This window comes from Doryrhamphus excisus, chromosome 15 (genome assembly GCF_030265055.1).
Source record: "Doryrhamphus excisus isolate RoL2022-K1 chromosome 15, RoL_Dexc_1.0, whole genome shotgun sequence".
Classification (NCBI taxonomy): Eukaryota; Metazoa; Chordata; class Actinopteri; order Syngnathiformes; family Syngnathidae; genus Doryrhamphus; species Doryrhamphus excisus.
Genome location: NC_080480.1, coordinates 4066631 through 4090628, shown reverse-complemented (window position 1 = coordinate 4090628; position 23998 = coordinate 4066631). Strand labels below are relative to the sequence as shown.

General features: G+C 38.6%; 1 protein-coding gene across 8 annotated transcripts in view; it reads right to left on the bottom strand.

Moving 5' to 3' along the window:
* LOC131103574 (protein phosphatase 1 regulatory subunit 29) overlaps window positions 1-23998 on the bottom strand; it is an 80735-nt gene that overhangs the window by 41288 nt on the left and 15449 nt on the right. Inside the window, exons 1-5 of one of the 8 annotated variants that reach the window (XM_058049955.1) lie at window positions 18693-20416; window positions 18572-18618; window positions 18384-18465; window positions 8021-8065; window positions 7849-7942 (exon numbers count right to left, since the gene is read on the bottom strand). The gene's annotated coding sequence lies outside the window, so the exon portion shown is untranslated. Of the gene's footprint in view, window positions 1-7848; window positions 8066-18383; window positions 18466-18537; window positions 20417-23998 lie in introns of those variants that run through there. The other 7 variants (XM_058049954.1, XM_058049949.1, XM_058049951.1 and 4 more) reach the window with 7 other exon arrangements.

Here is a 23998-nt window from a genome sequence, read left to right as displayed (position 1 = left end):
ATAAAGTAAAATTATTCCAACAACATGCATGCTAGGTTAATTGGCGACTCCAAATTGTCCATAGGTATGAATGTGAGTGTGAATGGTTGTTTGTCTATATGTGCCCTGTGATTAGCTGGCGACCAGTCCAGGGTGTACCCCGCCTCTCGCCAGCTGGCATAGGCTCCAGCACCCCCATGACCCTTGTGAGGAAAAGCGGTAGAAAATGAATGAATGAATATTCCATTAATATTTCATGGAATGACTTGTTTTTTGGATGGAGCTGGACAGTTGACTGCTACTAGCTGAAAACATGATGAAAGATAAAAGCAAATTTTAGTTGCTGTCAGCCTTCTGCAAGATAAATCATAAACTAGAACCTCAGAATCAAACGTTGACTTGAGCTTTTTATCCTCTTCTGGTAACCGTCTGCGCCCCTTGGGGAAAGACCCTTGCCATGCTGCCGTACGACTGGTCGTTCTATAAGTGGTTGAGATTATGATTATGATAACTGGCCTCCATTATTGCCCCCATCATTGCTCTTCAATGCAGAGATGTCAGTTTGAGGGACTTAACGGTTATTAAATGACATCAGATTTGACATTGACATGGACAAATAATTACTGAGGTTAAACCATCTCCTCCAGCGCGACACCTCCCCTTAAATCATGCTGCGGACGTGATGAGACTAAACCTTGGGACAATTTGACACTTTGCCGCTTTTAGCGCTCCATTGGCAAAGACAAACTACAAGCATTAAAAACAAACATAAAAACTGTCTTACAAAGAGAGGAAGAGACACAAACTTTCAGAGTGTCAGCTCAAGGCCCGATCGATAATCCCATTATAGCTGAAACAACCTTTGTATTGGTTCTGACTGGGTTTAAGGGGCAACGGGTTTCGGAGGGGCAGCTCATAATTAAAAGGGGGATTTAAAAGATTGATGGCTTAATGGAGGTGATCAAGCAGTCGCCACAATAAACTATACACAGATTCACATTTTGTTTTTGTCTCTTCATCCCAGCCCTTCACAGCAAGTGCGTATTTACAATCTGTCATTAACGTCCAAATGGGGCCTTTTAGCCTGCTCCGATGTGTAGAGGGTGGAACGGGAAATGGGTGACATAAAGGGGTTGTGCTTGAACAAGAATCACAAAATGGAGTTGTTTGGAAGCGACTAAAGGCTTTTTGGAGGTTTTACAAAGAGACGCCGTGTTCCCGAGTACATCACGAATGAAGCATCTTTGAAGCAGAGAATTAAAGTCCGGCCTGGCTGACAGGAAATAATGACTGAGCATATTTTCTTGATATGCTATAATTTCCGGTTAATAAGCCACTACTTTTTTCTTGTCCCCTAACCCTTGAACAGTAATATGTGATACCCATTTATGGCTAAAAACAAAATTTCCCATGATGCTAAGAGTGTGGCTTCAGGAAGTAGTCACATGGACGAGTCCTATGCCAACACCAACAGGTTTTGAAATTCTGGACTGAATGTTGATGATAGCTGAAGCTAATGGCTAACTTGCTTAAAGACAGCAAAAGAGAGAGAGGCTGACAACATGTGTGATAAAAGAATTATGAGGCTGTTCAATTGCGATGCTTGTCAAGATGACTTGAGTGGATTTATTTATTTTGTGGTAGGTTACTGTTTAGCTAGCCACCATACACTCACTGTTCCGGCACTGTTTGGAAAATAACCGAACTCTATGTCCACCGGAAGCTGTTTTCGGAATATATGTGTGTTGTTTCTCCATTCCATTGTTCTCTCCTGCTGTTTTAGAATGGAAATGTTGTGGGTTTCCCCAAGCGTTGCACAACCAAGAATCCTGGTTAAACTTATCACCGAGTGGCAGGCTTTATATTCTCCTTTCTCTCATTAGGTCCGTCAATAATTGCCCCCTTCTAACAGCCTTTGACTTAACTGTTGCTCTTCGAGCCAAGTGAAACAATGGTAATGCTCTCATCAGTATGCATAGGGTGATGTCAGTGCTACTTTGCTGCCATTACCGCATAAATTAATTAATTCATGTTAACAGTTTTTACTGTAGAAATTGCCATCTTGGTGTTTTTTTTTTTCGGTTAGCTTGATTCTCCTTCCATACCATACAAAGGCTGACCTCGAGTCCATTCTGCAATTTTCTTCTCTAATACAATACCAATTAAAATGTGTTCTTTTTGCCCTCTATAAAAAGGGGACTTTAAAGTTGGTCGTCGGTACATACAGTATTACTTCTCTCACTGTGACTGTTTCTGTTAAAACCTGCATCAAACTTCAAAACTGACTAAAATGTTAATATAGGAAACCACAAAAACAAAGGGACGGTCAGAGAAAACGAACATCAGACTCACATGCCCAGACAACCAAGGTTCATTTGAATTAGGTGATAAGCATGTGGAGGACTTGTTTTAGTGACCCGAAGCCTCAAACCCTGAGGAGATAACCATAGAAATTCAATGTAACAACTGTGTATTTTATCAGAAATACAAACACATATATATTAGTGCATAATATAACTAATATTAGTCAAATCAAATGAAATAAAAGTAACAGGTAACACATTTCTCGAGCCCCGCCTTCCTATCTTTTCAATAGCCACGTATACATGGACACAAATATTCCAATTCCAATCGGGTTATTTGCTCAAATGGAAAGAATGTAGCCTTTGTATACACCTCATTCCAAAAGAAAAGTGCCAATCCGAATGAATATATAATCGGGATTCACAGGGGTGGAATATTCCTTTCCCAAATCCGATTGAGGTATATAGTACCCGCTCAATCGGAAAGTTGTCAGACTGCGTTCTTCTTCGTGGTGTTTTTCTTCTTCTGTTGTTTATTATCTGTTGTTAAGTCGGTATCACGTGATGTTAGTGTTTACGTTTTACTGCGCATGCCCCATTGACTATTCTGGTTGATTATAGCGGCGCATGGAGACACGCGATTGGAATATTCCTTTCCATGTATACCATTGCTTTCGGAAAGGTAATTCGGGAAAGATTCCAATCGGAAAGAGAAAAACTCTTGTGACTCTTAAATCATCATCGGACATCAACATCAATACCGCTGATCGATTTGGTCATAATGTCACTCAAATTTGTCCTCAACTGTCCTTGATCTTCTGGCAAAACAACAAGGGGGGGGGGGGGGGGGGGGGCGTGACTGGCATATGTAATTTTCACATAAATTCCACCGAGTCTAGTCTGTGGTCTGATCAGGAAAATTGAATTTATTTTCTGTAATAATCCACTTTGTCGAGGCTACGTGTTTAAAAGTGAATTACACTCCTAAAATGTAGGTGGAGCAAAAAAAAAAAAAAAAAAAAAATATATATATATATATATATCAAAGATATTGTCCTTAATAAATAGTATATGTGTGACTTTGTACTCTTCAAACGTTTTAGTTTTGTTGTGCTGCTCTGCAGACGCCATTACAGCACTCAAGGTGATAAACTGCATTCAAAAAAAGCTTGAATCCTTAAATGTAACATTTCCAGCTCCACTTAACTTGAGCCAGTCATCCATTTACTCCTGAGAAATGTTTTAAAAAGGTTCCTTTGGAGCTTCAGCGAGTTTCTCCGAGGCGGCAGCTCGCAGTGACTGGTGGTGCATATGAGGACACACGAGGCATGCCAGCGGAGGCCGTGAGAGTTTGCTGCGATGGATGTGCATCACACGAGGGTTTTTTTTTTTTTTTTGCTTGAAACCAAATCTGACATTGGAGAACGGGGATCATCGTGTGCATGTGTGATTTCACTTTTGGAACATTTCTCTGCTCAGCAAAGCAGAATAGACAGGTGAAAAAGGGAGGGAATTTGCGGGATTTTTGATCAAATATGAAATACTGAATAACTGTCTGGTACACGATAATTATTCAGCTATACAGTAGCATAAAGAGCATACCTGGGAGGCTGAATACCCATATAAACTACTATAACAAGCCAGCAAATCCAACAAGTAAGTTACAAATAAGCAAATTCACCGAGCTCCTGATCTCTTCCCTAATTACTGAATACAGCCATCCTTCGTTTATCGTGGTTAATTGGTTCCAGGTCCACCCACGACAAGCAATGGCTTAGTGGAGGTGATCAAGCAGTCGCACAATAAACTATCTAGTAGGATCCAATATAAATAAATTTAATATTTTGGTAATGGAGCATAGAAAACATACGGTATTCACCATTATTAGAGCCCTGTAGATATGAAATAACACCCCTATAGTCGTATCACTAATTGGCAGGCTATGCACTCATAGCATATAGCGAGCTACCAAGCTAAGTAGTTTGTTGTAAACTTGTTCTAAAAGCCCAAAATGTACCACTTCCACACAAAATGTGAGGCAAACATTGTATGGCTGACTCCATGCACTGTTAAGCTAAGGTACTCTCTCATCAGTACGACATAACCGATGCCTACTGAGTAGAATACTATGGGACTATATTTGACTATAATATTTTTGGCTAGGAGAGTGGTTAGGGTGCAGGCCCCACAGCAAGGAGACCAAGGGTTCAACTCCACACCCTCTGTGTGGAGTTTGTGGCGACTCCAAATTGTCCATAGGTATGAATGTGAGTGTGAATGGTTGTTTGTCTATATGTGCCCTGTGATTGGCTGGCGACCAGTGCAGGGTGAACCCGCCTCTCGCCTGAAGACAGCTGGGATAGGCTCCAGCATACCCATGACCCTCGTGAGGATAAGCGATAGAAAATGAATGAATGTTCACTTGGGGGGGGGGGGGGGGGGGTACAACAATGAATCTCGCACACAATAAAACTAAAATAAAGTAAAATGATTCCAACAACATGCATGCTAGGTTAATTGGCAACTCCAAATTGTCCATAGGTATGAACGTGAGTGTGAATGGTTGTTTGTCTATATGTGCCCTGTGATTGGCTGGCCACCAGTCCAGGGTGTACCCTACCTCTTGCCCGAAAGACAGCTGGGATAGGCTCCAGCACCTCCACGACCCTCGTGAGTATAAGCGGTAGAAAATGAATGAATGAATTTTTGGCAACAACAGGCCATAGTCAACCACAAAACGATCATTTATGAATTAATTTTTGAAAACTCGTGATATAGCGAGACAGCAATGCTGTACACAACACAAAAGCAGATAAATATGGGCTCACTATTTGGCAAGCCACTGGTATTTCTTGCCATGTTTATCCAATGACTCATTGCAATCTAATCAGGTTGTTGTAATAAACATTCCTTTGAAAAATTAAACATACGTATTCGAGTACACTTGTTTTGAACTCGTGGTGATTTTCCATGTCCCACTGACAGCCCATAAGAATAATAATTAAAAAAGCTTTTTGAAAAACTATTAACCGACTGATGTTCCTTTCCATATTTTTCATCTCTCCCCAACAATAGCAATTAGTACAAATTCCTCTGATGCTGTCACTTCATCTTGGCGATAAAGAATGCAAAACGAGGGGGGGAGGTTGCTGTTGGGTTTTGTTGGGGCGGGATGAAAAACAGAAGAAGAAGTAATTACAACAATTATTTCTTTTACTTTTCATCCCGGGCCTGACACGTTAGTGCATGGCACAGTCAAACAGGAAGCAGATATAATAGCGGCGGTAATTGCAATGCTGTCAGCGCAAATGATAGCAGTGCAGATGAAATAAGTGCAATAAAGCAGTGAAGGAGTTCTAATACACGCATGGGAGCGAACGCTAATTTCCGCTTTTCTGCGCTGGATGCTCTGTTTAAAGTTGAAAGAGGGTGACAATGTCCACGGAAATGAACACTTGTGGGGTTATTATGGAGGAAAAGGGATCATGCATGACTTTACCTTAGCTTCATCACATACCACTGACCCCAATGTTACTCATACATTCACAATAGTTGACGACAATGCTCAAGATGGGGGGGATTTAAAGTGTAGCACAGTGAGCGTCTCCTCACAGAACATAAAAAGGTTATGGTCCCCCCCCAAAAAATGATTTTCTGCTCAGTCCAGAATATGTTTATTCTCTCAACGTAGGAACTGAAAATCGATTTTCCTTTCACATAACTGAAGTTATCGTATTGTCGGATTGAAAAAAAGTGTTTTTCTTTATTTTCTTTCAAGAGGCTACACACGTACTCTTAAGTCTTCAGGTTCCTGCTCAGGATGATCGCAGAGTCTCGAAATGTGTTTTTCTTCAAATTGCCTGCGATATGAATGTTTTTCTTGATTCCAAATACAATAAAATGATGTTTTTGATAAAGGTTTTCAGTAATATCCCAATAATAACATTTTATAGACACTTTATGGTGTCTCAGAGATCCTTCAAAATCATATTTTCTTCAAGTTGTCTGAGATATGAATGTTTTTCTTGATTCCAAACACAATAAGATGATGTTTTTGATAAAGGTTTTCAGTAATATCCCAATAATAACATTTTATAGACACTTATTGGTGTCTCTGAGATCCTTCAAAATATTATTTTCTTCAAGTAGTCTGAGATATTAATGTTTTTCTTGATTCCAAACACTATTAAATTATGTTTTTGATAAAGGCGTTCAGTAATATTCCAATAATAACATTTTACAAACACTTCTTGGTGTCTCTGAGATCCTTCAAAATATTATTTTCTTCAAGTTGTCTGAGATATTAATGTTTTTCTTGATTCCAAACACTATTAAATTATGTTTTTGATAAAGGCGCTCAGTAATATTCCAATAATAACATTTTACAAACACTTTTTGGTGTCTCCAAGATCCTTCAAAATCATATTTGCTTCAAGTTGTCTGAGATATGAATGTTTTTCTTGATTCCAAACACTATTAAATTATGTTTTTGATAAAGGCGTTCAGTAATATTCCAATAATAACATTTTACAGACACTTTTTGGTGTCTCTGAGATCCTTAAAAATATTATTTTCTTCAAGTTGTCTGAGATATTAATGTTTTTCTTGATTCCAAACACAATAAAATTGTGTTTTTGATAAAGGTTTTTAGTAATATCCCAATAATAACATTTTACAGACACTTTTTGGTGTCTCCGAGATACTTCAAAATTATATTTTCTTCAAGCTGTCTGAGATATGAATGTTTTTCTTGATTCCAAACACAATAAAATTATGTTTTTGATAAAGGTTTTCAGTAATCTCTCAATAATAACATTTTACAGACACTTTTTGGTGTCTCCGAGATCCATTGAAATATTATTTTCTTCAAGTTGTCTGAGATATTAATGTTTTTCATGATTCCAAACACATTAAAATTATGTTTTTGATAAAGGTTTTTAGTAATATCCCAATAATAACATTTTACAGACACGTTTTGGTGTCTCCAAGATACTTATATATTATATATTATATTATATTTTCTTCAAGTTGTCTGAGATATGAATGTTGTTCTTGATTCCAAACGCAATAAAATGGTAGTTTATTGGTAAAACAGCTTTCATTAATATCCCAAATGTGACTTCTTAGAGCCTTTGGTCACTTCCTGGTGTCGCTTTCAGCTGAAAGATTCCCATTTAACAAATTAAAAACACTCCAAATTTGACCCCCTCCTGAATAAATTGCTGTACATGTCTTCTTTCCACTTTGTGCTTTGAATATAAATTATTTTCTTCAGCTTGTCTGGGGTATAAATGGTCTTCTTGATTCGAAACATATGAAATTAATATCCTACTCAAAATGTGACCTGCATATGGATAGTTTGGGGACATGCATAATTGCGGACTTGTTACTATTATATTGTACATTTGGCCCATTGAGGTCCTTCTAGATGAGAACCTATTCCATTGTAGTGAATTACTTTTTAAAACAAACAAAACAGGCAAAAACACAGGACACCGTGTGTAAAAAAAAAAATCATTCACAAATAATGAAAGAAAGCACTCACAATAGAAATAAAAAATCCTACCTGCTTCCCTTCTGTTGCCTACTGTGTCATCAGTGGGTTTCGTGAAAACAGAAACGTGCTTCTTCCTCTCGCCGAGCTGTCCTGCTGCGTATCCCTCATGAATTTATAGATTTTTTGGAAGTGAAAGAAGGGTTTTGGTTGGCAAAGTGGAACAGGCAAGTTGGGTTGCTACCTTGTGTTGGACTCTCTTTTGGCCGTCACTTGTTCTGTCCGAGATCTAGAAATGAAAACAAAAAATATTATACGGCGATTACTCGTATTTTATTTTGTTATTATCATTATTATTATTTATCACAATTCATGCCAAAATGTTGCAGGAGGGCAGAGTGATATCAGAGACTTTGAAGGGCAGACTCGCATGCCTCGACAGCCACGGCTGTTTGAATGAGGTGATGAGTATGTGCAGGACGTGGGATTTGGTTGAAGGACAGTACATGTACTAATAAAGTACTCATTCATTCATTCATTTTCTACTGCTTTTCCTCACGAGGGTCGCGGGGGTGCTGGAGCCTATCCCAGCTGTCTTCAGGCGAGAGGCGGGGTACACCTTGGACTGGTGGCCAGCCAATCACAGGGCACAAATAGACAAACAACCATTCACACTCACATTCATACATATGGACAATTTGGAGTCACCAATTAACCTAGCATGCATGTTGTTGGAATAATTTTACTTTATTTTAGTTTTATTGTGTGCGAGATTCATTTTTGTACACCCCCCCCCCCCCAAGTGCACATTCATTCATTCATTCATTTTCTACCGCTTATCGTCACGAGGGTCATGGGTATGCTGGAGCCTATCCCAGCTGTCTTCAGGCGAGAGGCGGGGTACACCCTGGACTGGTGGCCAGCCAGCCAATCACAGGGCACATATAGACAAACAACCATTCACACTCACATTCATACCTATGGACAATTTGGAGTCGCCAATTAACCTAGCATGCATGTTGTTGGAATAATTTTACTTTATTTTAGTTTTATTGTGTGCGAGATTCATTGTTGTACGCCCCCCTCCCCTCAAGTGCCCATTCATTCATTCATTCATTTTCTACCGCTTATCGTCACGAGGGTCATGGGTATGCTGGAGCCTATCCCAGCTGTCTTCAGGCGAGAGGCGGGGTACACCCTGGACTGGTGGCCAGCCAATCACAGGGCACATATAGACAAACAACCATTCACACTCACATTCATACCTATGGACATAACCTAGCATGCATGTTGTTGGAATAATTTTACTTTATTTTAGTTTTATTGTGTGCACATTCATTCATTCATTCAGTCATTCATTTTCTGCACAACCCAATGAGAATCTGCCACACGTGGCACTGCTATGATAGGCTGTCCTTTTTTCAGCATTATTTCACAGGAAATGTGTCAAGGACGGTGTCTTTTCTCTCAATGCTTTGATTCACTCTTCCACATTCACATGCAGGGAAGCGTCGTCTGCAAGCTGAAATTGCAGGTGAGGTGCGTCGATGCGCTTGCACTCGAGTTGTTGTGCTCTGCTTAAATCACCCGGGAAGACAAGCGAGCGGTTTAATAAAGTCTAGCGGCACATCAGTAGGGTAAGAGTTAAGCGATGCCTTCCCCTATCCCCCACCCTACCCCCCAAACCTCCAAGCGGTGTTATATATACGGTACACTTGAACACGGGGCACGCTACATATCAGTCAACGCACACCTTCAGCCATCAACACATGCCACACGGGTTCATCTATGAATAATTTGTTCAAATAGCTGTCAGAGGATCTGACGTACAACCGCTTTCCCACTCCGCTCATATGTCTCCATCCTTATTTTTTCTCCCCTCCCTCCAGCATCTTCACCCTCTCCTCCACAAAACAAACACACGCAGCGTCAAAATCAGTTAGAGAGCACCAAAAGCGAACAAGCTGTGACATCCCATTATCAACAACAACAACAACAACAACACTGGACTTATCTTGCTTTTTTGCAAGTGTAATAATAATAACGGGTGGAGCGCTGCCTTGCACAGGAGCACGGACTTGAACCAGACACACTCCAGTTCTCAAACAAACAGGCTTACATATAAAACGGGCTTTAAGGCTCACTGTGGAGGCGGATTAATAGCGTTTTCCCCAGTGTGTGCTTACTGTCTGGGAGGAGGACAGTTCAAACATAACAGCCCTCCCCCCCCCTCCACCTTCCTCCCCGTCTCTATTTATTTTTTCATGACTTACTTTTTAGGCTAAACTACTTAGAACAGTTTACACTTCCCTTGTAATAAAATTTCCCATGGTGCGTTTATTGTGACATTAAATTACGCTTAAATCCGGTGTGTAATTTGTATGAATGTAATGGTCTTCAAAATCATCTAATACCTCACACACACACACACACACGTGTGCGCTCCCGCTGAGATGATGTTGAAAGTCACAATTTCATAACATAATAATAAGATGTTTGAATTATATGTTCAATCATGCACCAAAGCGGCAGTATAATGAGGGTTTGCATGCGTGTTGTGGAAGGGCTATAATTTCCCGGGCTATAAGCCACTATTTTTTTTCCCACACCATTAAAAAAAAAAAAAAACTCAAATTCCCATAATGCTTAAAGTGCTGAAACAGAAAGCAGAGCATTTCCATAAAAGAAGCTAATATGACATGATTGATGTGTTTTGATCTGACAAATATTAAGTCATTTTGATCAAGAGTCGAATTATTGAACTGCTCGGACCGCGAGCGTCTCAAAAACGAGTGACGCTGTGGGATTTGTGTAAATGTCGTTGTGTTACAACGTGGATATCCGCGGTTTATCGACGAGTGCAGGTTTTGTACAGACACAATGTGGCGGCAAGATCAACACAAAACACCACCTTCCTGTTTTGCCATGAATTATTTATTGAATTCAATAGTGATTTTCATCTTCTTTATCAAAATATTGCCGCTTGCAACATTTTTTGGCTCCATTTTGGGTCATTTTGCAGGCGCAAAATTTTTCTCCGAAGAAAAGCGGAGACTTGTGGTGAGAAACGGTATTGAATTTGGTATTGTTAAGAAATAACTCACGGCAAAACAAGAAGGGGGTTTACCAGTGCTGATCTCATTGCCGCATTGTGTCTTTGTATTTGTATAATTTCTTGGAGAAAAATGTATTTGGTTAGAGTATGTTTTGGTTAGAGTTGGACCTTCTGGAAAGGATAAATGACTACGATTTCACTGTACCGCAAAATTTTGTGAGGCAAAAGTCAATTCAAACAACAAATATTTCTAAGTCAACGTCAGGGGGTTACCAGTGTTGATTTTGTTGCCGCATTGTGTCTTTGTATTTGCATGATTTCTTGGAGGAAAATTGATTTGGTTAGAGTACGTTTTGGTTAGAGTTGGACCTTCTGGAAAGGATTAATAACTCTACGGTTTCACTGTACCGCAAACATTTGTGAGTCAAAAGTCAATTCAAACAACAAATATTTCTAAGTCGACCTCAGGGGGTTACCAGTGTTGATCTCGTTGCCGTATTGTGTCTTTGTATTTGCATGACTTGGAGGAAAATTGATTTGGTTAAAGTACGTTTTAGTTAGAGATGGACCTTCTGGAAAGGATTATTAATAACTCTACGGTTTCACTGTACCACAAGAATTTGTGAGTCAAAAGTCAATTCAAACAACAAATATTTATAAGTCGATCTCAGGGGTTTACCAGTGTTGATCTCGTTGCCGCATTGTGTCTTTGTATTTGCATGATTTCTTGGAGGAAAATTGATTTGGTTAGAGTTGGACCTTCTGGAAAGGATTAATAACTCTACGGTTTCACTGTACCACAACAATTTGTGAGTCAAAAGTCAATTCAAACAACAAATATTTCTAAGTCGACCTCAGGGGATTACCAGTATTGATCTTGTTGCCGTATTGTGTCTTTGTATTTGCATGATTTCTTGGAGGAAAATGTATTTGGTTAGAGTACGTTTTGGTTAGAGTTGGACCTTCTGGAAAGGATTAATGACTCTACGGTTTCACTGTAATAATTTGAGAGTCAAAAGTCAATTCAAACAACAAATATTTATAAGTCGATCTCAGTGAGGTTATGTTAAAAAAAAGGGTTTGAGGACTATGCAAATTATATGGTCTAGTCACATGTTTGTGAAGTAAATATGTACAGTACATGTATGTATAGGTTCTGTGTACCTTATGTAAAAACGAAAAATACACAGTTGCAATAAAAAAAAAAAGTCAGTCGGGAATCGTTGCTAAGGAGAATCGGCGGCCTGCTTGTTATTACAGTCAGGTTTTAAGAGGTGACACCTGTGTCGCTATTTCACAAAGAGTACTCATCCCCTCTATCCTATGTCTCGGCTGCCTCTCCTACTTATGTTTGCTATCGCTGTCTGCCTCTATTCCCCACTCGTCTGACGCATGCAAAGGAGCAGCTGTTAGACAATGAGATGGATTGGAAGCAAATCGGTAAAACTAGTTGTAGTTGTCCACACACAAGATACTGTCTAACTAGAATCCAAAGCAAGAACTTCAGTGCAAGTTTTGAAACTGACTGGAGAGCTGGGTTAGCTCGTTTCAGCAAACATCCGGCAACTTTGGATGCATTTGGTCATCCGTCCAGTATTTGATCCACATGCTGGTACAGTAAGTTCCAGTGATTCAGGGTTGAGTTTAAGCGGTTTCCGTCGGGCTTGAATGAAAATGAAAGAATTGAGCCGCAAACTTTAAGCTTGGACATAATTCTGGAAACAAAACGGGTTATTATATAATAATCACAACTTCCTTGGCATAGGCATTATATTAACCCAAATATAAGACAGCTTGTTTCAGACAAAAAAATTAAAAATAATTAAAAATTAAAAAAATTAAAATTAATTAAAAAGGATTTAAATATTTTAAAATTTTAAAAATTAAAATAAAAATAATAATAAATAATAATAAATAAATTATAATAAATTATAATAAAAATAAAATATCGTTTATTGTTTAATGACTGTCTTTCACTGATCTACAATGGCATCACTTTGCTGTTGTTCACTCACTTGATTTTTAGCGTGAATGACCAGAAGAAAAGCTCTGATTCACTTTCTAAAAAAAAGGGGTTTGGCACCACCTTCTGGTTTGCATGTACACCTGGACCTCCGTTAGCACTATTAATGTGTTCCAGAAGGTCAGACTCAAACCAAAACGTACTCTAACCAAATAAAGTTTTCGCATTAATGAATTCAAGTGTTTTTCAACTTCTTTATCAAAATGGTGGCACTTGCATCTTTCTTTGGCTCCGTGGTGGGTTATTTTAGGAATGGAATATTTTCCCTCTGCTTTCAACAATACATGTTGAAGGCTTGTTGACCGCAGGAAGTTATGTTCTCATTGCCATCTTGCACACACGCACTTCATAAATATGACACCATTTTTATATCTGTCTGAAGAGCGATTAGTTGTCCAACTGAGGCAACCTAGTATTGACATTGACATTTTACCACCTCTTGGAATACTCTTAAGTAATAAAAGTAAGTAATTACTTAAGTATCTTAAGTAATAAACGAAATCAGAAGAAGGTTTCTCTTCAGAGATCGATTGGACTTTGTTAAACCTCGAATAATTGCATGCAATTACTTGTATCTACTTCTGTTTGAGTTCAATTGAAACAAAGGTTTTAGACTTAAACCAAAAAACATGCTAGCGTACACTAACCGAGGTTCGACTGTGTCTGTCGACCCCAAAAGTCTTTCTCAGACCTTTTTCTCTGGAAAAAAATACCATCAGAGTCCACCTCTGGTGAGGTATAAAAAGGTGCGCAAACTGAAACAAAGGTTTTAGACTTAAACCAAAAAACATGCTAACGTACACTAACCGAGGTTCGACTGTATCTGTAGACCCCAAAAGTCTTTCTCAGACCTTTTTCTCTGGAAAAAAAAATACCATCAGAGTCGCCCTTCTGGTGAGGTTGTAAAATGTGCGCAAACTGAAACACAGGTTTTAGACTTAAACCAAAAAACAAGCCAACATACACTAACCGAGGTTCGACTGTATCTGTAGACCCCAAAAGTCTTTCTCAGACCTTTTTCTCTGGAAAAAAATACAATCAGAGTCCACCTTCTGGTGAGGTTGTAAAATGTGCGCAAACTGACACAAAGGTTTTAGACTTAAACCAAAAAACAAGCCAACATACACTAACTGAGGTTCGACTGTATCTGTAGACCCCAAAAGTCTTTCTCAGACCTTTTTCTCTGGAAAAAATACCAGAGTCCACCTTCTGGTGAGGTTGTAAAATGTGCGCAAACTGAAACACAGGTTTTAGACTTAAACCAAAAAAAATGCTAACGTACACTAACCGAGGTTCGACTGTATCTGTAGACTCCAAAAGTCTTTCTCAGACCTTTTTCTCTGGGAAAAAATACCATCAGAGTCCACCTTCTGGTGAGGTTGTAATATGTGCGCAAACTGAAACACAGGTTTTAGACTTAAACCAAAAAACAAGCCAACGTACACTAACCGAGGTTCGACTGTATCTGTAGACCCCAAAAGTCTTTCTCAGACCTTTTTCTCTGGGAAAAAATACCATCAGTTGGGTAATCCAATCTAACATCCAATTCCGAACACAATAAACAAGATTTAGGCGAATCCATACACAAAATAATCATAATTTTCTACAGCGACTACCCCGCCCAAGCCAACAACGCTACACCTTAGAGTGGTTTGCTCCACTGCAGTCGTCTTCAATCAAACCATATTAAAATACATCAATAAATCTCAAACAGGCTTGAAAATGACTGAGTAAATATTCAGCCTGAGGGTACATCTTATGACTGAATTTATCCACACGACAGTTTTTACTGAACTAGCAATAAAAATGTCGTTTTTTTTTCCCTCTTCCTCTCCTCCAGATGGCCTTTATAACTCCACCACATCATACATGTGTGCTTTCAGACAAGGCCTTTATCATAAAAACACCAAATTCTTTGGATTTTCAAGCATAAAAAAAGCCATAAGGAGAGTTCATCTGCCTGCAAGTAGTTAGGAACAGCATTTGACGTGATAAAATGGATAAAATGAAAGCAGCTAATACAGTAATGCCTTGTATTCGGACATTTTTATGCTTGAAAATGTTTCATCTCGGTAAAAAAAATGTATCTATTTCTGAAAGTGATTAAAAATTCACATCACAGTGTAGTGAGGAATGAGTGTACACAATTTAGTGTGGAAAGATACAAAGATTGTGCTGTATTACAAAGTGATGTGTTCAGGTTTCTATTTTCAGTCAGAGAGTATAATTGAATTAGCAGCATTATGCTATGAAATGTTGTTTATAGCGTGAAGGAACGATGAAGGACATAATTATTCATCAAGGACTTTCTACTCCAGGATGTAGTACTTGATGGATCAATGGAGGCGTAATGCAGACATGCACGATACCCGTGAAGCAACCAAGCTTGCTCAAGAGAAGTATAAAGTACTCCGAATCTCCCTAAATGATTTCATAAACGGTAATAAACCCGCAGGGTGCCAAAAAAAGACACACATTTAAGAGTGGGAGTCGAGCAGGTGTGAGGATAGCAGGTGTGCACGCTGAGCGGAGATGGAGCCCACATCTGGTGAACGCGTCGCCGCGGGTTAGATAACGAGGCTAAAGCCCGAACAAGATGTTGACTTACTTGCTTTCTGCTCTGCGTGGGAATTTTTTTTTTTTTTTTTTTTTTACTGCCAGTTAGACTTTATCACGGCACGGAGGGAAACAAAGTGGGGAGTAAAGGAAGTGTTAAAGCGATGCTTTACCCTCCACTTCCTGCTCAGGAGCTGTCAGAGTGGAAGGATTGGGAAGGTCGGGGGCCACTGAAACGAGCGTCTAATGAAGAGCATCCATCTCAATCAGCATCCCATCTGTCTTGCTAGCTTTTAACCTTTTCAGGTGTGTGTCCTCAAAGTGGGCTATTCTTCCTGATATAATAATCAGTTATACTCTATTGTATATTATTAGTCCAAAAATATTGAAAGACAAGTTATATGTAGTATTGTGGTCACTAGGCATCAATAATGTTATGAAACATGACGTTAGACTACATGACCTTTCACACTGTATGGAGACTGGCTGAGATTAAATGGTTTTCTCCTCTCATTCCGTGTGGAAGTGGTAAGTTTTTGGCTTCTTTGTCCTTATTCCCCACTTTCTTAAGTTTAGAATAAGTAGGTTCATACGAATAATAAAGTTTTTCACCTCTATCACAAAGTTGAGATTCAATTTTTGTCAAATTGGGCTGTGAAAAAAATATTTAAAAAATATTGAAAAAATATATTATCGGAATAGTGTTGGTAAATTAAAAAAAACACCACAAAAACAGCTGTATTTTTATGAGAATAAAGTCAAAATATTAACACAAAAAAATGTGTATTCTAATGAGGAAAAAACGTCTAGATATTAACACAAAAAATGTGTATTCTAATAAGAATAAAGTCAAAATATTAACACAAAAGATGTTTATTCTAATAAGAATAAAGTCAAAATATTAACACAAAAAATGTGTATTTTAATGAGGAAAAAAGTCTAGATATTAACACAAAAAAGTGTATTCTAATAAGAATAAAGTCTACATATTAACACAAATAATGTGTATTCTAATGAGAATAAAGTCAAAATATTAACACAAAAAAATGTGTATTTTAATGAGAATAAAGTCAATATTAACACAAAAAAGTGTATTTTAATGAGAATAAAGTCAAAATATTAACACAAAAAATGTGTATTCTCATGAAAATAAAGTCCAAATATTAACACAAAAAATGTGTATTCTAATGAGGATAAAGTCAAAATATTAATAAATATTAATACATAAAAATGTGTATTCCAATGAGAATAAAGTCAAAATATTAACACATAAAAATGTGTATTCTAATGAGAATAAAGTCATAATACTAACTCACAAAAATGTGTACTCTAATGAAAAAAAGTCAATTTTACTACAAAATCATAATATTACAAGGACAAATAATGTATTTTCACTAACATTGAGTAATTTTTAAGGCTGTCTTATGCAAAACAAAACAGAGTAAAAGTTGTTTTTTTTTTTTATTAGGTTGGGTGTAAAGTTGTAATATTATGGGAATAAAGTCAAAATTTTATAGTCATAATAGCACAAGAAAAACATTAAAAAGATATTTAAAAAAGACAGCTGAAATATTCATCATATGTTAGCACGTAGCAAGAGCCTAAGGACCTCATATTGCAGACCACAAGGAGACGACGAACTGCGTTTTCTGTAGGAAATGGTTTTCTAAGTGCAAATGACCCATTTTTCAAAGAGCCAGTTTACCAGGTTATTGTCATTTCATATTTTCTTGACCTTAACCCTCTTTTTCTCGCTTCATTATTTTCTTTACATTTGGAAGACTGTGGTATTTCGAAAGGTTGACTTTCGACATCCGCCCACTGTAAAACCGAGAGAGAGATAGAGCGAGAGAAGGAGAAACTGGTGAAAAGATGATGACCCTGACATCAGGACCCGCTCCGGGGTGCTAATTCACCCAAAGTGTTCGCTGTGTCGTTATTTTATGCATTTATGTTTGTGTTGCCTCGCAAATGAGTCTGCTGAATCACGAGTCTGACCTACAAGGAAACCTCACAGCGTGCGTCATTGGAAAAAATAAAATAAAATAAAAAATATAACATGCACGCTGCCATATGTGCTCAGTGCGGGTAAACTTGAGCGAACTGGAGGTGCAATGCATGCAGGGAAATTGCCTGGTATATAATGAGGGCGCAAGAGTTCAGCAATGGCCGACAGTGTTTCTCATAAACATATGCAAACACACAATCACACTCCTGTCACGCCACAATAATCCCTCAGGCATGAATGAGCTACTTTACCCCCAGAGAGGTCATCGTGAGCCGTTTGTGTCTCTCTTCATCACTCAGGCACCGCTGGTTCTTTTTTTTTTTTTGCATACACAAATGCACTCCGTTAAAAAAAAAACTCTTAGCCAATTTTTTGGTCAAATTTGAATTTTTTTTGTGACATTTCTCCATGTGAAAACATTTTAGGTAAGACATTACCTTCACCTGACATCCACTTTTATTCTATTTGATAAAAAGCAATAAAGGCTCATTTAGTGCATATTAGACCTGGTCCACATTCAAAACCACCAAACCGAGACCTCTCAAATCTGGACTGAATTAATGTACAAACACAAAAGGTTCATAAAAACACTATTTGTGATTGGTGAAACCAAAAGTTATGTTCGAATAACGGCTTCACAAATCATAAATTGTGTTTTCATGAACATTTGGGGTGTGTACATTATTCCAGTCCAGATATGAAAGGTCTCGGCCAAGAGGTTTTCAAAGTGGACCAGTTCTAATATGGCTTACAGCACAAATCAGGAACCTTTTTGGCGAAGAGAACCATAAAAACCACATATTCTAAAATGCCTTTCAATGAGACCAACATATTTTTAAACATTGAATACAACAAAACATATGTATTTTGAAGCAAGAACAACCATTATGGATTCATGAATGTATTCATTTTAATACGATTGCTATACTGAAGCTTTCCAATAATGAAATAAAACCACTTCTTACCATTAATGCAACTTCCGGTGCTGTCATCAAAAGAGCCACAAATAGCTTCCCAGCCATAGGTTCCCTAGCCTGAGCTTAGAGGCTGAAAACACAGAGAAACGTACCTTTACTGCATTTACATAAATAAGAGTCCATTTTTTAGGTAATATCTTACCTAAAATAAATCAAATGCGTCGTATAAAACATACCATGACGACAGACACTCCCAGCACGTCAATTCCACCTTAAATTCCCCCTTAAGTGTCGAACCGGAAGCCAACTTTATCATTAGATCCAATACAAAAACGCTACCGTTAGCCGTTAGCTTACCTGTGGAATTGTTCCTGTCCCAAATACTCGCTTGTATTGAAGTCTAATCAACTAGCGATACAATATATGTCGAAAAATGATGCACCGACAAGATAAACGCACAACGCACATTCTACTCCTCGGACAACACTTCTCACTGTTTGCTAAGTAGCCACCTCCACCTGGCCATTGGAGATGTTTGCGTATTGAACGAGTCCTTCAAAACTCGGCACGATTTCAATGAATTGAGAGTCACGGGTGCTGGTCTCTGTTAACTCTTTCACTTATCAGCCCTTCTATCACAAGCCCTAATTAAAAAAGGGAAATCAGGCAACATTGGAGTCATTTCAGAGTGTTATTAAATATGAAACAAATCAGGGGAGACGACGGAAATGGATGCCGATGTGCTCTGTGGTGGGTGATTCGAGTGAATTGGGTAACCGATTCACGCAGGCTTCTGTGCATGTGCTCCGTGACAAATGATTCGACTGAATCGTGAACCCGAATCGATTCCACATGTGCGAGTTTCTACACATGAGATCTTCGAAGGGTAACACGAGAGAATCAAGTACCCGATTCACTTCAGTGAGTGGCTCATAGGAATCGAGTTTCCTATGAATACTGTTTACTCTATAGACGGGAAAACAGGATATGATACACATGTGTAACATTCAACTTTATCTTAATAAAGATGTTCAAAAAACATGTATTTATACACATTAGAGGTATTCTAAATGAGCTAACAACAACACCCCCTACCTTGGCAAAAACATGGTATGGTCCAGGCCTAGTTTCCTTTAAAAAACGTCACTTTGTTTACATTTTGACCAGTAGATGACACACATGTTAATATTGTGCCTGTCTTGACCAGTCTTAATATTAAAAATATTATTAAATGGTCAAATTAATATTTTTTTAATAATACAGGCATAAGAAATAATGCTACAGTGTTACCTTAATTCAGCACATAATAGTAAACATATTGTTGATTGAATACCTCTCTGATAGCATCAATAAAAATATTTTGCTTCAAACAGGATATGATTCATGCCACTTGCCTACCAATGAGATAATTACAATCATATTTTGGGAGATAAAAAAAAAAAAAGAATGTGGTGTTATTTTAATTATAAATTCACTCTCACAGTCTCACCCGAACCCTGTGTAAGCTTTTGTCGCCTGTCTGGTGGATTAAGTGTGGAGCGCTTGTGGAATTTAAACCCCCCGGAGTGTGCACGCTGCATGTCTGGCACGTGCCTGCTTGTTTTGGCCACCACGCTGACTGACTGATTCCTCTGTGAACTGACTTTATAGACTACAACCGCCTGATGAATACAATAAATATACCCTGCAATTTGGGTATGGTCATTTAGTTATGTTTCAGATATGCTTCATGAGGTACATTATGGAATATCACAAGTTTGCATAATTGAACATGATGGAAAGAAAATACTACTTCCTGGTTCTTGTTACCACTTTGCTATGGCAAAAGTAGTCAATGATCATACAACTTAGAGCCCTTTAGACATGAAATAACACCCCTATAGTCACCTTTATACTCTTATTACCCGATATAGTAGACATAATAAGAGAAAATTGTCCAGTTAATTTAACATTAGTGAGACTTAGTGACCAGCGTGAAATACTACATATCATTGTGTCTTTGAATGCATCTTTTGAATACTTAATATTTGTATTTTACTTTATTTAGACATACTTTTTTTTACTAATAATAGGACATATTCTGCCATGAAACAGCAACAATTGTCTATTAATATTCATTCATTCATTTTCTACCGCTTATCCTCACGAGGGTTGCGGGGGGTGCTGGAGCCTATCCCAGCTGTCTTCGGGCGACAGGCGGGGTGCACCCTGGACTGGTGGCCAGCCAATCACAGGGCACATTTTTGGAATGTGGGAGGAAGTACCCGAAAAAAACCCCACATATGCACGGGTAGAACATGCAAACTCCACACAGAGATGGCCGAGTGTGGAATTGAACTCGTGTCTCCTAGCTGTGAGGCCTGTCCGCTAACCACTCGACCGCCATGTAGCGACACAGATGACCGAGAGTGGGATTGAACCCGGGTCTCCTAGCAGTGAGGTTTCCGCGCTAACCACTCAACCGCCATGCAGCCTTCTTATAAACTTAAGAAGCTAAAAACGTACCACTTCCTCACAGAATAGGAGAACCCTTTTTCACACTACCGAGGTCAGACATACTATGGCTTATTTCATTTTCACCTATGTCCATGTCAACATTATCACCTATGTTAAACGGAGAATCCTCACTATGATGTCAGCTGGGCCTTTTGTGGTAGGGCTGAAATGCAGTGGAAATGCTTTTCATATGTGGCAATCTCCCGAGGAAGAAGGACATGACTCATACAATATGCATTTTTATTTTTTTTGTCAGTTCCGAATCTTATTTGGAGAGAGCGAGATGTAATTTTCTTTTATTTGTGCATCTCTTCCTGTCTGTTTATGTTTATGACTTGTTATTTGAAATGATTTGAATTTATTTCTAAAATTATTATTCAAGTAAAGAAATATTTCATACAAATACATCATATGTATTTTATTTATTTTTAATTTATTCAAAATAAAATGTTGATTAAAAAATATTTAATTGTTTTAAATAGTTAATCATTGTCATTTTATGCAAATAATGTGTTTTAAATGTAATGAAATACAAGAATAAGGTTTTATTTACTTTATGTCCTCAAGTGTATTCATTTACTCAACTGCAGAGAGTGCCAGGCGTCAAAAAGAGGCATGATGTTAATTAAAGGGAAGGCCTGAATCTCCTGAGGAGGAAGGACATGACTCATACAATATGCATTTTTATTTTTTATTTTTTTTGTCAGTTCCGAATCTTATTTGGAGAGAGCGAGATGTGATTTTTTATTTTTTTAATTTATGCGTCTCTTCCTGTCTGTTTATGTTTACAGTATGTGGTTGTGAACTGTACACGTGTTCAGTAAGGACCATCTGCCACCATCTCTCCTTTGTGCCAACCCCCCCTCTCTCCTCTACACACACAACCCACACCCCCCCAACCCCTATTAACGGCTCATGGAGTGCTTCAACGTTGGCTTCAAAAAAAAAAAAAAAAAAAGTAAGCGCGTGAATAAGTGAGCGAGAACATCAGAACACGTTTGGAAGGTGAGTGGGTGTCGTGCATCCAGCGCTGTAATTGTAAAAGCCTGATGAGGAATAAAAGGGCACAAGCAGCTATAGCTATGAAGAAAGTGGTATTGTGCCATGCTACAGTCACATTGCACACACACTTACACACACACACTTACACACACACACAAAGTGGATTTTGGAATAATGCCTTGTTTTTTTCTGGACTGGCCTAGATTCATATGGCATCTGTGCTGCACAATCATTTCTCACTCTCTGTTGTTATCGCTAGTGAATAGTCTCTCTCTCTACACACACACACACACACACACACACACCGTGTTCTTATGTCTGGCGTCTCATGTCCAGTCATTCCCCCTCTTATACCCCTTCTTCATCCATCCATCCCTCACTCTTCCTCTCATTCCATTTTCATATGAGCGATCAAAGATGAATATTTTATCTTTTGCATCAACACATTTTAACATTATTAGAGCCCTTTAGACATGAAATAACACCCCTATAGTCACCTTTATACTCTTATTACCCGATATAGTAGACATAATAAGAGAAAATTGTCCAGTTAATGTAACATTATACACAAATACTACTTCCTGGTTCTTGTTACCACGTTGCTATGGCAAAAGTAGTCAATGATTATACAACTTGAAAGGCCTACAAATCAGCTCAGGGCTCTAGCTTATCCTCACAAGGGTCGCGGGAGTGCTGGAGCCTATCCCAGCTCTCTTCGGGTGAGAGGCAGGGTACACCTGTGGGTGGAATACATTAAAACAGACAGTTTTAAACTACACATTTTAACATTATTAGAGCCCTTTAGACATGAAATAACACCCCTATAGTCACCTTTATACTTTTATTACCCGATATAGTAGACATTCATTCATTCATTTTCTACCGCTTTTTCCTCACGAGGGTCGCGGGGGTGCTGGAGCCTATCCCAGCTCTCTTCGTACGAGAGGCAGGGTACACCTGTGGGTGGAATACATTAAAACAGACTGTTTTAAACTACACATTTTAACATTATTAGAGCCCTTTAGACATGAAATAACACCCCTATAGTCACCTTTATACTCTTATTACCCGATATAGTAGACATAATAAGAGAAAATTGTCCAGTTAATGTAACATTAGTGACACTTAGTGACCAGTGTAAAATACTACATGTTATTGTGTCTTTGAATGCATCTTTTGAATGCTTAATATTTGTATTTTACTTTATTTAGACATACTTTTTTTTTTTTACTAATAATAGGCAATATTCTGCCATAAACAAGCAACAATTGTCTATTAATATTCATTCATTCATTTTCTACCGCTTATCCTCACGAGGGTCGCGGGGGTGCTGGAGCCTATCCCAGCTGTCTTCGGGGCAAGAGGCGGGGTACACCCTGGACTGGTCGCCAGCCAATTATTGGCCAAATTTTTGGAATGTGGGAGGAAGCCGGAGTACCCGGAGAAAACCCACACATGCACGGGGAGAACATGCAAACTCCACACAGAGATGGCCGAGAGTGGAATCGAACTCTGGTCTCCTAGCTGTGAGGCGTTTATGACCTTCCAAATAGACTTTTTAACATTAGAGCCCTCTAGACATGAAATAGCATCCCTATAGTCACCTTTATTATTATTATTATTCACACTCCACACAGAGATGGCCGAGGGCGGAATTGAACCCTGGTCTCCTAGCTGTGAGGTCTGTGTGCGCTAACCACTCGACCACCGTGCCTCTTTTTTTTTTTTATTTTACTTTATTTTAGTTTTATTGTGTGCGAGAGACGGGGTACACCCTGGACTGGTGGCCAGCCAATCACAGGGCACATATAGACAAACAACCATTCACACTCACATTCATACCTATGGACAATTTAGAGTCGCCAATTAACCTAGCATGTTTTTGGAATGTGGGAGGAAGCCGGAGTACCCGGAGAAAACCGGGGAGAACATGCAAACTCCACACAGAGATGGCCGAAGGTGGAATTGAACTCGTGTCTCCTAGCTGTGAGGCCTGTCCGCTAACCACTCGGTTGACTTGTTTTTTTCTGGACTGGCCTAGATTCATATGGCATCTGTGCTGCACAATCATTTCTCACTCTTTGTTGTTATCGCTAGTGAATAGTCTCTCACACACACACACACACACACAGTGTTCTTATGTCTGGCGTCTCATGTCCAGTCAT